The sequence below is a fragment of the Mus caroli genome, unplaced genomic scaffold (assembly GCF_978045245.1).
Source record: "Mus caroli unplaced genomic scaffold, Mus_caroli_1 scaffold_16, whole genome shotgun sequence".
Lineage (NCBI taxonomy): Eukaryota > Metazoa > Chordata > Mammalia > Rodentia > Muridae > Mus > Mus caroli.
Genome location: NW_028227271.1, coordinates 49,853,711 through 49,868,529, shown reverse-complemented (window position 1 = coordinate 49,868,529; position 14,819 = coordinate 49,853,711). Strand labels below are relative to the sequence as shown.

The 14,819-nt window shown below is 41.1% G+C and overlaps 1 pseudogene; it reads left to right on the top strand.

Moving 5' to 3' along the window:
* LOC147000777 (ubiquitin-conjugating enzyme E2 C-like) overlaps positions 1 to 11,521 on the top strand; it is a 49,861-nt pseudogene extending 38,340 nt beyond the window's left edge.
* The last annotated feature ends 3,298 nt before the right edge of the window (positions 11,522 to 14,819 follow it).

The window sequence follows — 14,819 nt, the reverse complement described above, 5'->3', positions numbered from 1 at the left end:
TTATCAGGCTTAGGAGTTCTCTGGTGGAATTTTTAGGGTCACTTATATATACTATCATATCATCTGCAAAAAGTGATATTTTGACTTCATCTTTTCCAATTTGTATCCCTTTGATCTCCTTTTGTTGTCGAATTGCTCTGGCTAGGACTTCAAGTACAATGTTGAATAGGTATGGAGAAAGTGGACAGCCTTGTCTATTCCCTGATTTTAGAGGGATTGCTTCAAGCTTCTCACCATTTACTTTGATGTTGGCTACTGGTTTGCTGTAGATTGCTTTTATCATGTTTAGGTATGGGCCTTGAATTCCTGATCTTTCCAAGACTTTTATCATGAATGGGTGTTGGATCTTGTCAAATGCTTTTTCCGCATCTAACGAGATGACCATGTGGTTTTTGTCTTTGAGTTTGTTTATATACTGGATTATGTTGATGGATTTCCGTATATTGAACCATCCCTGCATCCCTGGGATGAAACCTACTTGGTCAGGATGGATGATTGTTTTGATGTGTTCTTGGATTCGGTTAGCAAGAACTTTATTGAGGATTTTTGCATCAATATTCATACGGGATATTGGTCTGAAGTTTTCTATCTTTGTTGGGTCTTTTTGTGGTTTAGGTATCAGAGTAATTGTGGCTTCATAGAATGAGTTGGGTAGAGTACCTTCTGTTTCTATTTTGTGGAATAGTTTGTGAAGAACTGGGATTAGATCTTCTTTGAAGGTCTGATAGAACTCTGCACTAAACCCATCTGGTCCTGGGCTTTTTTTAGTTGGGAGACTATTAATGACTGCTTCTATTTCTTTGGGGGATATAGGGCTGTTTAGATCATTAACCTGATCTTGATTCAACTTTGGTACCTGGTATCTGTCTAGGAACTTCTCCATTTCATCCAGGTTCTCCAGTTTTGTTGAGTATAGCCTTTGGTAGAAGGATCTGATGGTGTTTTGGATGTCTTCAGGATCTGTTGTTATGTCTCCTTTTTCATTTCTGATTTTGTTAATTAGGATGCTTTCCCTGTGCCCTCTAGTGAGTCTGGCTAAGGGTTTATCTATCTTGTTGATTTTCTCAAAGAACCAGCTCCTTGATTGGTTGATTCTTTGAATAGTTTTTCTTGTTTCCACTTGGTTGTTTTCACCCCTGAGTTTGATTATTTCCTGCCGTCTACTCCTCTTGGGTGAATTTGCTTCCTTTTGTTCTAGTGCTTTTAGGTGTGTTGTCAAGCTGCTAATGTGTGCTCTCTCTAGTTTCCTTTTGGAGGCACTCAGAGCTATGAGTTTTCCTCTTAGAAATGCTTTCATTTCGTCCCATAAGTTTGGGTATGTTGTGGCTTCATTTTCATTGAACTCTAAAAAGTCCTTAATTTCTTTCTTTATTCCTTCCTTGACCAAGGTATCATTGAGAAGAGTGTTGTTCAGTTTCCACGTGAAGGTTGGCTTTCTATTATTTATTCTGTTATTGAAGATTAGCCTTAGTCCATGGTGATCTGATAGGATGCATGGGACAATTTCAATATTTTTATATCTGTTGAGGCCTGTTTTGTGACCAATTATGTGGTCAATTTTGGAGAAGGTACCATGAGGTGCTGAGAAGAAGGTATATCCTTTTGTTTTAGGATAGAATGTTCTGTAGATATCTGCCAGATCCATTTGATTTATAATTTCTCTTAGTTTCACTGTGTCCCTGTTTAGTTTCTGTTTCCATGATCTGTCCATTGGTGAAAGTGGTGTGTTGAAGTCTCCCACTATTATTGTATGAGGTGCAATGTGTGCTTTGAGCTTTACTAAAGTTTCTTTAATGAATGTGGCTGCCTTTGTATTTGGAGCATAGATATTCAGGATTGATAGTTCCTCTTGGAGGATTTTACCTTTGATGAGTATGAAGTGTCCCTCCCTGTCTTTTTTAATGACTTTGGGTTGGAAGTCAATCTTATCAGATATTAGAATGGCTACTCCAGCTTGTTTCTTCATGCCATTTGCTTGGAAAATTGTTTTCCAGCCTTTCATTCTGAGGTAGTGTCTATCCTTTTCTCTGAGATGAGTTTCCTGTAAGCAGCAAAATGTTGGGTCTTGTTTGTGTAGCCAGTTTGTTAGTCTATGTCTTTTTATCGGGGAGTTGAGTCCATTGATATTAAGAGATATTAAGGAAAAGTAATTGTTGTTTCCTGTTATTTTTGTTGTTAAAGTTGGCATTTTGTTCTTGTGGCTGTCTTCTTTTAGGTTTGTTGAGGGATTACCTTCTTGTTGTTTCTAGGGCGTGGTTCCTGTCCTTGTATTGGTTTTTTTCTGTTATTATCCTTTGAAGGGCTGGATTCGTGGAGAGATAATGTGTGAATTTGGTTTTGTCGTGGAATACTTTGGTTTCTCCATCTATGTTAATTGAGAGTTTGGCTGGGTATAGTAGCCTGGGCTGGAATTTGTGTTCTTTTAGTGTCTGTATAACATCCGTCCAGGATCTTCTGGCTTTCATAGTCTCTGGTGAAAAATCTGGTGTAATTCTGATAGGCTTGCCTTTATATGTTACTTGGCCTTTTTCTCTTACTGCTTTTAGTATTCTATCTTTATTTAGAGCATTTGTTGCTCTGATTATTATGTGTCGGGAGGTATTTCTTTTCTGGTCCAGTCTATTTGGAGTTCTGTAGGCTTCTTGTATGTTCATGGGCATCTCTTTCTTTAGATTTGGGAAGTTTTCTTCTATAATTTTGTTGAAGATGTTTGCTGGTCCTTTGAGTTGAAAATCTTCATTCTCATCCACTCCTATTATCCGTAGGTTTGGTCTTCTCATTGTGTCCTGTATTTCTTGGATGTTTTGAGTTAGGATCTTTTTGCATTTTACATTTTCCTTGATTGTTGTGCCGATGTTCTCTATGGAATCTTCTGCACCTGAGATTCTCTCTTCCATCTCTTGTATTCTGTTGCTGATGCTGGTATCTATGGTTCCAGATTTCTTTCCTAGGGTTTCTATCTCCAGTGTTGCCTCATTTTGGGTTTTCTTTATTGTGTCTACTTCCCTTTTTAGGTCTAGTATGGTTTTGTTCATTTCCATCATCTGTTTGGATGTGTTTTCCTGTTTTTCTGTAAGGACTTCTACCTGTTTGATTATGTTATCGTGTTTTTCTTTAAGGATTTGTAACTCTTTAGCAGTGTTCTCCTGCAATTCTTTAAGGGATTTTTGTGCTTCCTCTTTATTGTCTTCTGCCTGTTTAGCAGTGTTCTCCTGCATTTCTTTAAGTGTGTTATTAAAGTCCTTCTTGAAGTCCTCTATCATCATCAGGAGATATGCTTTTAAATCCGTGTCTAACTTTTCCGGTGTGTTGGGGTGCCCTGGACTGGGCGAAGTGGGGGTGCTGGGTTCTAATGATGGTGGGTGGTCTTGGTTTCTGTTAGTAAGATTATTACGTTTACCTTTCGCCATCTGGTAATCTCTGGGGTTAGTTGTTATCGTTGTCACTGTTTAAAGATTGGAGCAGAAGCTGTGTTCCACTCACCAGCAGTCTCTAAATCCTGCGGCGGGGGTTGTGGGTAGCTGACGGTACCCCGGTGCTGGTCCAGCCGGAAGAGGCCTGTGGTCCTACTCAGGCCGTTTTTCTGCTTCCCTAACTAATGCAGTCTCTGGTCCCGCGTGCAATTGGATTGGAGCAGAAGCTGTGTTCCACTCTCCAGAAGTCTTAAGATCCAGAAGTCTTAAGATCCTGTGGCGGGTGTTGTGGGTAGCTGGCGAGTGTCAGCAGACCCTGCGCCCCAGCTGCCCTGGTGCTTTTCTGATCGGAAGAGTGTTGTGCCTAACATTTTATTCTTATGGATATTTGATCTATAATGTCCTGTTCTTTCATGTGCAGCCTTATAAATCTCCTGGTATCTTCCTTGTTATTGTCACTAGACATACAGACCTTAGGAAGTCTTTAATCCAAGAGCCAGTAACTGTACAATGTTAACTACACAGCTATCAGTTATAGCGATACCTTACACTGTATCAGGCAAGTGTCTTCACTTGAATGTCCACACAGTCAGACAATGAGACTGGCATTGAAGCAATGGTTTATTTGCTGGTGCTCTTGAGGAGCAGAAAGAAGAAATTTGGAATAAAAATAAAATGGAGAATGGAAAGCAATAAGAATGTGTTTTCAAGACTGCGCTTGTGCTGCCCAGGCCTGGATTCCCTGTGAACTACACACAGCATCCAAGTGGAAAGGAGATATAGTGGGAGGAAAGGTACAAATGTTAGAACGGTTGCAGACTGCAGTAGGGACAGGAGTAAACAGAATGCAATGTGTTATTCAAATGCCACAGTGAGCTGGATGTGGCGCTTCAGAGGCAGGAACATGTCTATGAATCCAAGGATAGCCTGTCTACATAGTGATTTTCAGGATCGCCAGAGCTACATCATAAAGTGATGCTGTGTCTTGGCTGAAGTTTTATTGCTGTGAAGGGTCAGTATGACTGTGCCAACTCTTAAAACAGAAAACATTTCAGTGGGGCTGGCTTACAACTGCAGAGTTTTATGCCATTATCATCATGGTGGAAAGCATGACAGGCTGTAGACAGGCCTGATACTGGAGACAGAGCCCAGAGGTCTCATCCAGATCTGCAGGGAGTGAACTGGCTGGAGCTCCTGAGCCCTCAAAGCTCACCCCTTAGTGACACACTTCTTTCCACAAAGCAACACCTACTCCAATAATGTCACACATCCTAATAGTGCCACTCCCTATGGGCCTACAGGGGCCATTTTCTTTCAAACAATCACAAATTACCTGAAGAAAATACTAAAGAATAGAAAACGGGGAGAAAAGACAATGCCATGGTGACAGACATTAGTTTGATGATAATTAAAGATATTTTCAATCTAAAAACATTTCAAGATGTGAGACAGAAGGGGTATCAAGTAGAAGAAATATTAGATTGGCAAAGGGTTGTTTCATTGACTATTAACTCTCATATTTCTGGAGGGCATTTTCTGTAAGCTGACCGTAGTCTTCGAGAGAAGGCCCTGGCACAGCTGCCAAAGAAGCATTTGCACTAGCTAGAGCCTGAGTTGCCAGTGAACTTCTCCCCATGTGTCTGCTCTCAGAGGGAGGGAGTGGCAAAGATCAGCTACTGTGAGGCTCCCACACTGGACTCCCTAACAAGCTTTCTGAAGGTACATAAGCTGCCATCTTTGCAATGTCGCTAGAGTTAACTCTCAGTGGGGTCATTTTCCTCTCTCACCTGAATCTTGAAGTTGTTCTGTCAACAAATGATAACGTGACTCCTTGAGAACAGACCCAATGGCAATAAATTTAACAGTTTAGAACACAGGATGTATCACACCTGTAAGGAAAAACAAAATGAAAGAATCAGCCCAAGCTGGGCCCAACAAATCACAGCAACCTGGGGAAACAAGGCTTATGAGAGTGGCAGAGAAACTGTTCACTGAAGATGAGCTCAGAGGTTCTCTGGGCAGAACTCTGTAGCCAAAGAGTGAAGAGTGTGTGTAAAGGCTTTGAAGGCAGCAGAGTTTCAGTTTGAAGAACAATAAAGGGACAGATCGGAGGAGGTAAAGGACAAGAAGGAAAGACATCCTCCTCTGAATCCAAAAAGGAGAGCAAATGAGCCCTCCTCCACCAGAAACAAGCGGGAAGGGCGGCACTGGGAGGAGAGGAATCCAATTACTAAGTGAACATGGCAATGGCTTTATCTGAAACAAAAAACCACAAATGGAATTAAGTGGGTGATGACAGAGCACACAGCAGTGAAGAGATTCAGTCCCTGAGATCCAACACAAATAATGCAGGAGTTCCTGGGAAGCGATGGACACTTTCTCTTTCATTGTGGCTTCTACTGTAAATAAAATAACTATACATGTTCCTCTTTCCTAGCCATGCATCCTCACATCTATACACGGAGATAGCATTTTATAAAACGGGTTTTCTCGCTTGTTCTACGGAATGAAAGATAGTGTCATCCACCAACCTACACAACACAGAAGTAAAATAATGAACAACTTGGCTTTGGTTTTAGACACTTTGAATTTGAGGTGCCCATACAAGACCAGGCAAGCAAGAAGTTAGATATAAAAGAGCTAAAAGAGCAGTAGCAGTCCTTTGGCAGCTGTGTCTCCTGGATGTTAGACCATCTATCCACACTCTTGCACCTTCACTTAGGTTCCTCCTCCTGAGTAAGAAAACAAGACTCCAGGACTTTCTCAGTTGCTGCACATGTGAGTAAAGGGTTTGCAACCTTGAGACCCTAGTTTTATTATTTTATCATTTACACCATGATTTTATCCTCCCCTCTCCATCTTAACGTCACTATTGCTGTGATGAAACTCCATGACCAAAGCAGCCTGGGGAGGAAAGGGTTTATTCAGCTTATGCTTCTGCATCATACTTCATCATTGAAGGAAGTCAGGACAGGAAGTCAAGCAAGGCAAGATCCTGGAGGCAGGAACTGATGCAAAAGCCGTGGAGAAGTGTGACCTGCTGGCTTGTTCCTCATGGCTTGCTCGGCCTTCTTTCTTATAGAACCTAGAACCACCAGGCCAGAAGTGGCCCCACCCTCAATGGTCTCGGTCCTCACCAATCAATCAGTAATTAAGAAAATATATCACAGGCTTGCCCACCACAAGATTTTATAAAGGCCTTTTGACATTGGAGGCTCCCTTCTCTTCAATGACGCTAGCTTGTGTCAACCTGATATTAAAGTAGCCAGTACATATTTTCTCCTGGTGCAAAATTTTCATAAGGATTGTGAGGAAAAAATATGAAAAGAAGATTTGGTCCACTGAGATTTGGAGGGGAAAGGAGTCTCCATGCCCCCCAAAATATGCCCCCTACCTTATAAATATTCATTAAAATGTCTTTACCCCAACCTCAGCATAGAACCTGAAAGGGTACTTCTCACATTTGAATTAGCCTGTCCTGAAGTTCCTCTAGAATATGCATTCACTTTGATTTGGTTTGCTGAATGAATTTCTGTTTTCCTTCCACAACATAAGAACAGAGAAGAAACCTTCACCTGATAACACAGAGCTCATCCGATATAGATAGCTATGATAGTCTGAAATATAGGAGTTCAAAAAGGTACCAGACTTGAAATATATGCACTGGGGTTAAGGCAGTCAGAATTGTTCAAGTGACTGGCTTCACTTAGAAATGTAACTAACAAAACAAGAAAAAGTAAAAGCATTAATGAAAACCAAAGCTCAAAGACAGTGGAGAAGGATCATAGATGGTAGGAGGGGAGGAAGTTACAGAAATGAATGCAGTAGAGGTGGAAAAACTTCAAAGAAAAAAAAACTAAAGTCTTTCATTTAGTGACTGTGGACATTAAGAAAAGCAGTAGAAGCCAGATTAAACAGTGTCAGTGGGAGTCAGAGACAGGAGGAGGAAGTCAAGGGTAAGGCCAATGCAGAGAGTTGCGTGCCAGCCATAGCGTTATAGTGAGATTGTCTCAAAATAAGACTACAAATGAATGAATGAATGAATGAATGAATGAATGAATGATTAATCAATTTAATTACTGAGTGAGTTCAGTAAACAGTGAGCAAAAGACAAAGGTTGAATTGGGTGAAAACGAATAAAGCTGAGACTTACAGTAGTAGACAGACGCTTCTCTTTCTAGAGGTTTCTAGCAATGGAAAGGAAAGAATCACTCACTTCACAGGAGGCCTCATGGCAAGGTCGTTGGTTGGGTTTTTGTGTTAGAAGACCGGAGAGACTTAAACAAATATAGAGCCTAATGGAAAAAGCTCTAATGTCCACACACATGTGAATGTGTCTGGGCAGTTGCTCCAACAGAGGCCTTTTGGAATGCTGAAAACATTTGATACAATTATTGAGAATGAGGGAGATTTTCTTGTGGCAGCTAGTCTCAGTGTTAACATATGTACATGGAAGTGTGCTGGTCACATCCACAGTGTCCATCCATCTGCATTCTGACGGCGGTGCTGAGAAGAAAGTCAGAGCTCTTTGGCACAAGTTCATCACCATTTTTATATGATGACTGTGAAACACTTTTGCTGGATGGTTGAGAACCTGTTTCTGGTGCTACTGGAAGAGACTGTTCCTGGCTGATTCTTAGAGGGGTCAAAACCACAGTCCTGATACATAAATCAAACAGCCCATCCTGTGTCTTGCCTTCCTGGTTCTCAAGGCTTCTATCTACAGCTTTCAGTTCTCTTTCTAAAGTACCTTATGTGTATTCCTCACCTTCCTTCCCATTGTCAGGATCCCCCCTCTCTCTCTCTCTCTCTCTCTCTCTCTCTCTCTCTCTCTCCTTCACTAACTCCCTTCCTTTCTTTCTTATACGTGTGGAAGCTCTGCATTCTGCTTCTGCTTACCTTCACAGATGTTAGACATCATCAGAAAACCTCCCCCCTTTCACCTTGTATTTCACCCTTTCTGTTCTTTTTCCATTAGGCTCTCTATTTGTTTAAGTCTCTCTGGTCTTCTAACACAAAAACCCAACCAATGACCTTGCTATGAGGCCTCCTGTGAAGTGAGTGATTCTTTCCTTTCCATTGCTAGAAACCTCTAGAAAGAGAAGCGTCTGTCTACTATTGTCTCAGCTTTATTCGTTCCAGTCTGTTCATTATTTTTTTCAGAACCAGTACCTTACTGGTTTCTTTACAATTATCAAAACAATTCTGGGATAATTTTATTGTTTGGAGAAATTTTTGTTCCACTTGAGGTCATCTCATTGTTGTATATATTGAGCACATAATTGCTGCATGTAATAGCCATTAAGTGTTCTGTGTGTAGAGTGAGCATTACCATTCTTATCTCTTAAACATCTAGTGTTGCGAGGAAGAAAGGTAATTACTAGACAGTGTAGCTTTTTTTATGCATATCTAGATATTCGCTCCAAGTTCAACACAATACCTGATGATTTTCTATCCTTGGGATAGTTATAGCAGTCTCAAGGGATAGTTCCCCAAAAGGGCGCAACTTACAGACTAGGATTTAAAGTAGTATGAGTAAAAGGTAGAAAATAACTTAGGAAGACAAAAAAAAAAAAACACCCCAGAAGAGTAACTATCGGGAGGAAGCATGGTTTGCCGCTGGAAATCATCCCTGTTTATTTGGTTTCAGGCCAGCTTTAATGAAGGTGATAGAATTTACCCTTTAGATCATTGTAGGAAGAAGGGAATTTACCTAGAGCAGTGCCAAGAGAGCAGGCACAAGGCAATAACAAAAAAGTGGGGAGCATATGGCAGTAGTCTGAGAACATGGTGCTTCCGTTAGGATGAACCACTCTTATGTGCAATTTCCCAGCATGCAATTCCTGCTATGTAAATTAGCCTGTTTCTGATTGGTTGGTGTTTGGTCCTGGTTAGGATGAATAAATGTGTATGCAATTAGTTGTGCAAATCCAGCCATATAAATGAGGGCAACTCTGTGGTATGGAGTTGTAGCTAATTCTGTTTAGCTACGCCATTCTGCTGTTCTGCTTTTTGGGCAGAGCAAAGTTGTTGGTTTTTTTTCACTTGTTGGGGTGCTTTCTAGACCCCTTTTAACACTGAAAGATCCATTTTCTTTCTTGTCTCTCACTTTTAAGAGAAGTGACCAGTGAGGTCACACAGTTTACTCAGACTAGCTTCTAAAATTTCACCCACATGTCTTGTTTGGATTTCACCCTCAGGGTACTGGGTCAGTCAAGAAGGGAGATGTACTGTGGGTGAGAGTAATGACAAAAGGGGTGAGGGGCATCCACATTAACATCAGACCAACCTGTGTTATCACAGAACTCCACATAACTTTATCTAAGTAGAAATGGCATACCTTCTTTGCTAAGAGCTTCAGGCTGGCTCCCTTTTCTCTATGCTTGCCATCACTCATGTGTATACACTTCCCTCATACATCAAGTCCACTTCCCATTGGATTGTATCTTCTTCTATAAGCAAATCACCAACAATGAAGTAAAGTTGAGGAGGAGTTCTAAGACTCTTTCAAAATAGTATGTTATTTTAGGTCAAAGTAGAACGTAAAGGTCTCCAAGGGAAGCTGCTTCTAAAAGTGCATAGATGTGAAACATACCATCTCCCCAAGCAAATGCCTGCCACTTCTCTCAGTCTGAGTTCGTCATAAAACACAGTCCTTCATTTTCATTACTTTCTGACTCCTTGTTCCAGCTACAAGTAAATCCGGAAGATGATGCTGAAAAGGATATGGCAGAACAATTCTGCCCAGAGCACCTGCTCCAAAGCATGCTAGGTATGGACTGCTGTTACCATATTCGTTTTGATCTTTACAGAATAAGGTAAGCAAAACTCCCAATGTCTACACAGAGACATTGAGTCTCTGAGTGCTGCATTTCCACTTTCTCTATGCCAAGCCATGGGCTGAGCCACAGAAAACTGTCTTGGGTCACAGCGCCTGGTTTGGGAGGGACCTAAGGACAGAGTCTTTGCTCATGCCTTCCCGACTACATCACAAGCAGGCCTTTGTAGCTGTTATCGAGGTCTTTTGCTTCCCGGACCAGTGCTCATGCAGCTTGCCCAGTCCCTGGTTCCCCAGCTGTCCCTGCCTTTTCCCTCCCTATGGCACCCTGAGTTGATGGCTGCCTGCCCAGTCAGACTTTGGAGTGAGTCCTCATATTACTTTGCCCTTGGGTGTCTGCAGCCTGCTGATTTCTGAGTGCCCACCTGTGTACACTTCCTCATTGGCTTATAGCCAGCTCAAAACAGCTCACCTGGATTCAATATTTTAGTTCCACTTTGCCCCCACTCCTTGACCCGCATAAAACCTCTGTCTGACAAATACAACCAGGTAGGAAACTTGACTCTTGCCAGTCTCCAAATCCCTGTATGCCCCCCACTCCACTCAAAGGCTTGTCGATCATTCTCAGACCCTCCAATAAGATAGACCTTTAGAGCATGCTCTGTTTTTCTCCTCCTGTGCCATTGAGCAATTTAAAACAAATTGCAAAACAAACCAAAGAAAGCCTCATGATGGAGTATTAATACTTTCTGTTTTTAAAGTTGCAGGGTCCAATTAAGTCTAACAATTTCTTACAAATTGAATACACGCAGTAAAGTCAAGCTCACAGATAAATTAGGTCAGAAAACAGAGGCAGAGAATTACAAGCCTGAGCATTCTGAAAGGCCATTTACCTTGCTCTTCCTTCAAGTAGGAACATAATTAAAACTGACAGACAGGAAGGGAGGGAGGCCAGGAGGGAGGGAGGGAGGGACAGAGGCCTAGACAGAGAGATTTTATGATACATGCTATTCTTTTAAAGTTCAGGAGATTATTTAAGCTATTTTTCATCTAGGGCTGTTTATCCTGGAGATTATTATATGGAAGATTATTATATCTCAACATCCCTGAAAGTGGGGGGCTTGAGTAGTTTTTACAATGGGAGAGGGGTCTTCTCTGAAGCAGGTACTTAATTTGAGATATTCCTATGTAGCACCCCCAACTGTACAGTAGAGTTCAAGTTTGGTATTCTTTTAACGTGGATAACTTCTTAACTAGTCATAATGTGTTTCCTGGTCCAAGATAAGATATGACTAATCAAATCTCATGTTTCAGGCTACAAATTCATTAGTGCGGAGAACAGAGTTTCATTGCCTGTTGGGAGGGAGAGAGGAAAGAGAGAAAGGAGGAGGGGGACAAAAGAGAGCTCACAGGGAAGGACAGGGAAATGAATGGAATCTGGAGAAGGAAGGGGATTGATCTGAAGGCTCCTGGGTGGAAGGTGGGTTTATTTGTTTGTTTGTTTTGTTTTCTGAGCAGGCTTTCTCTATGTAGCTCTTACTGTTCTGGAAATTTCTATGTATACCAGAGTAGACTCAAACCCACCGAATTTCACCTGCATCTAGAAGGCTGAACTAAAAGGCATGAGCCACTATGCCTGGCTTAGCTTTAGTCTTGATAGCACGCCCTTTCAGATAATAGAAAAAGAAGAATTAAAAAACAAATATTCTGTGTTCGAGTTTAGTTTACAATCTAGGAGCAGCTAGATTGTGGGCACAAGCGGAGGACACAACAGTCACAGCTCTCTCTCAGCCTGCCTAGAGACTTAGAAACATTCATCTTGATATGAAGAGATTCTTCTGCTCTGTCCCTCTGTCTGTCTCTATCTGTGTGTCTGTCTCTGTGTGTGTGTGTGTGTGTGTGTGTGTGTGTGTGTGTGTTTTATGTTACAAGACAGCAACCTTAATGAGTTTCTCACTAAGAGGAAAAGTAACAGTATTCATAAAGCAATAACAACAACAAAGGATAGTCTTGAAAGCAGAGCATTCTCAGTGGGCTGTGGTGGCTCATGCCTTTGAGCCCAACATTCTGGAGACAGCGCCATGCAGATCTCAGAGATTGAGGCTAGCCTGGTCTACAGGAGTGAGTTCAGGACAGCCAGGGCTACACAGAGAAACCCTGTCTTGGAGGGGAGAGCAGAGCATTCTCTAGGCACGTTTGCAGACAGTATAGCAATGGCTGTCAGCCAAATTGTTACAAAGTCCAGGTGGTTTTGTAACAATAATGAGCCTAAGTTTATTGAATAGTATATATGCAGGCACAAGTCTAAATCAGCTCTTCGGGTCTGACCAGCACCTGGGTAGCTAGAGCGCAGGGTCTGCTGACACCCTCCAGCTACCCACGACACCTGCCACAGGATTTTGAGACTTCTGGTGAGTGGAACACAGAGTCTGCTCCAATCTTTCAACAGTGACAACAATAACAACTAATCCCAGAGATTACCAGATGGCGAAAGGTAAACGTAAGAATCTTACTAACAGAAACCAAGACCACTCACCATCATCAGAACCCAGCACTCCAAGTTCGCCCAGTCCAGGGCACCCCAACACACCGGAAAAGCTAGACACGGTTCTAAAAGCATATCTCACGATGATGGTAGAGGACATCAAGAAGGACTTTAATAACACACTTAAAGAAATACAAAAGAACACTGGTAAACAGGTAGAAGACATTAAAGAGGAAGCACAAAAATCCCTTAACGAATTGCAGGAGAACACTGCTAAACAGGTAGAAGACATTAAAGAGGAAGTACAAAAATCCCTTAAAGAATTGCAGGAGAACACTGCTAAACAGGTAGAAGACATTAAAGAGGAAGCACAAAAATCCCTTAAAGAATTGCAGGAGAACACTGCTAAACAGGTAGAAGACATTAAAGAGGAAGCACAAAAATCCATTAAAGAATTGCAGGAAAACCAGACCAAACAGGTGATGGAATTGAATAAAACCATCCAAGACCTAAAAAGGGAAGTAGAAACAATGAAGAAAACCCAAATTGAGGCAACACTGGAGATAGAAACACTAGGAAAGAAATCTGGAACCATAGATACGAGCTTCAGCAACAGAATACAAGAGATGGAAGAGAGAATCTCGGGTGCAGAAGACTCCATAGAGAACATCTGCACAACAATCAAAGAAAATACAAAATCCAAAAAGATCCTAACTCAAAATATCCAGGAAATCCAGGACACAATGAGAAGACCAAACCTACGGATAATAGAAATAGATGAGAATGAAGATTTTTCAACTCAAAGGACCAGCAAATATATTCAACAAAATTATAGAAGAAAACTTCCCAAACCTAAAGAAAGAGATGCCCATGAACATACAAGAAGCTTACAGAAGTCCAAATAGACTGGACCAGAAAAGAAATTCCTTCCGACACATAATAATCAGAACAACAAATGCACTAAATAAAGATAGAATACTAAAAGCAGTAAGGGAAAAAGGTCAAGTAACATATAAAGGCAAGCCTATCAGAATTACACCGGATTTTTCACCAGAGACTATGAAAGCCAGAAGGGCCTGGACAGATGTTATACAGAAACTAAGAGAACACAATTTCCAGCCCAGGCTACTATACCCAGCCAAACTCTCAATTCACATAGATGGAGAAACCAAAGTCTTCCACGATAAAACCAAATTCACACATTATCTTTCCACGAATCCAGCATTTCAAAGGATAATAACAGAAAAAAACCAATACAAGGACGGAAACCACGTCCTAGAAAAAGCAAGAAGGTAATCCCTCAACAAACCTAAAAGAAGACAGCCACAAAAACAGAACACCAACTCTAACAACAAAAATAAAAGGAAGCAACAATTACTTCTCCCTAATATCTCTTAATATCAATGGACTCAACTCCCCAATAAAAAGACATAGACTAACAGGCTGGCTACAGAAACAGGACCCAACATTTTGCTGCTTACAGGAAACTCATCTCAGAGAAAAAGATAGACACTACCTCAGAGTGAAAGGCTGGAAACAACTTTCCAAGCAAATGGTAGGAAGAAACAAGCTGGAGTAGCCATTATAATATCTGATAAGATTGACTTCCAACCCAAAGTCATCAAAAAAGACAAGGAAGGGCACTTCATACTCATCAAATGTAAAATCCTCCAAGAAGAGCTATCAATTCTGAATATCTATGCTCCAAATACAAGGGCAGCCACATTCATTAAAGATACTTTAGTAAAGCTCAAAGCACAATTGCACCTCACACAATAATAGTGGGAGACTTCAACACACCACTTTCACCAATGGACAGATCATGGAAGCAGAAACTAAACAGAGACACAATGAAACTAACAGAGGTTATGAAAGAAATGGATCTGACAGATATCTACAGAACATTTTATCCTAAAACAAAAGAATATACCTTCTTCTCAGCACCTCGTGGTACCTTCTCCAAAATTGAACACATAATTGGTCACAAAACAAGCCTCAACATATACAAAAATATTGAAATTGTCCCATGCATCCTATCAGATCACCATGGACTAAGGCTGATCTTCAATAACAAAATAAATAATAGAAAGCCAACACACACATGGAAACTAAACAACACTCTTCTCAATGATACCTTGGTCAA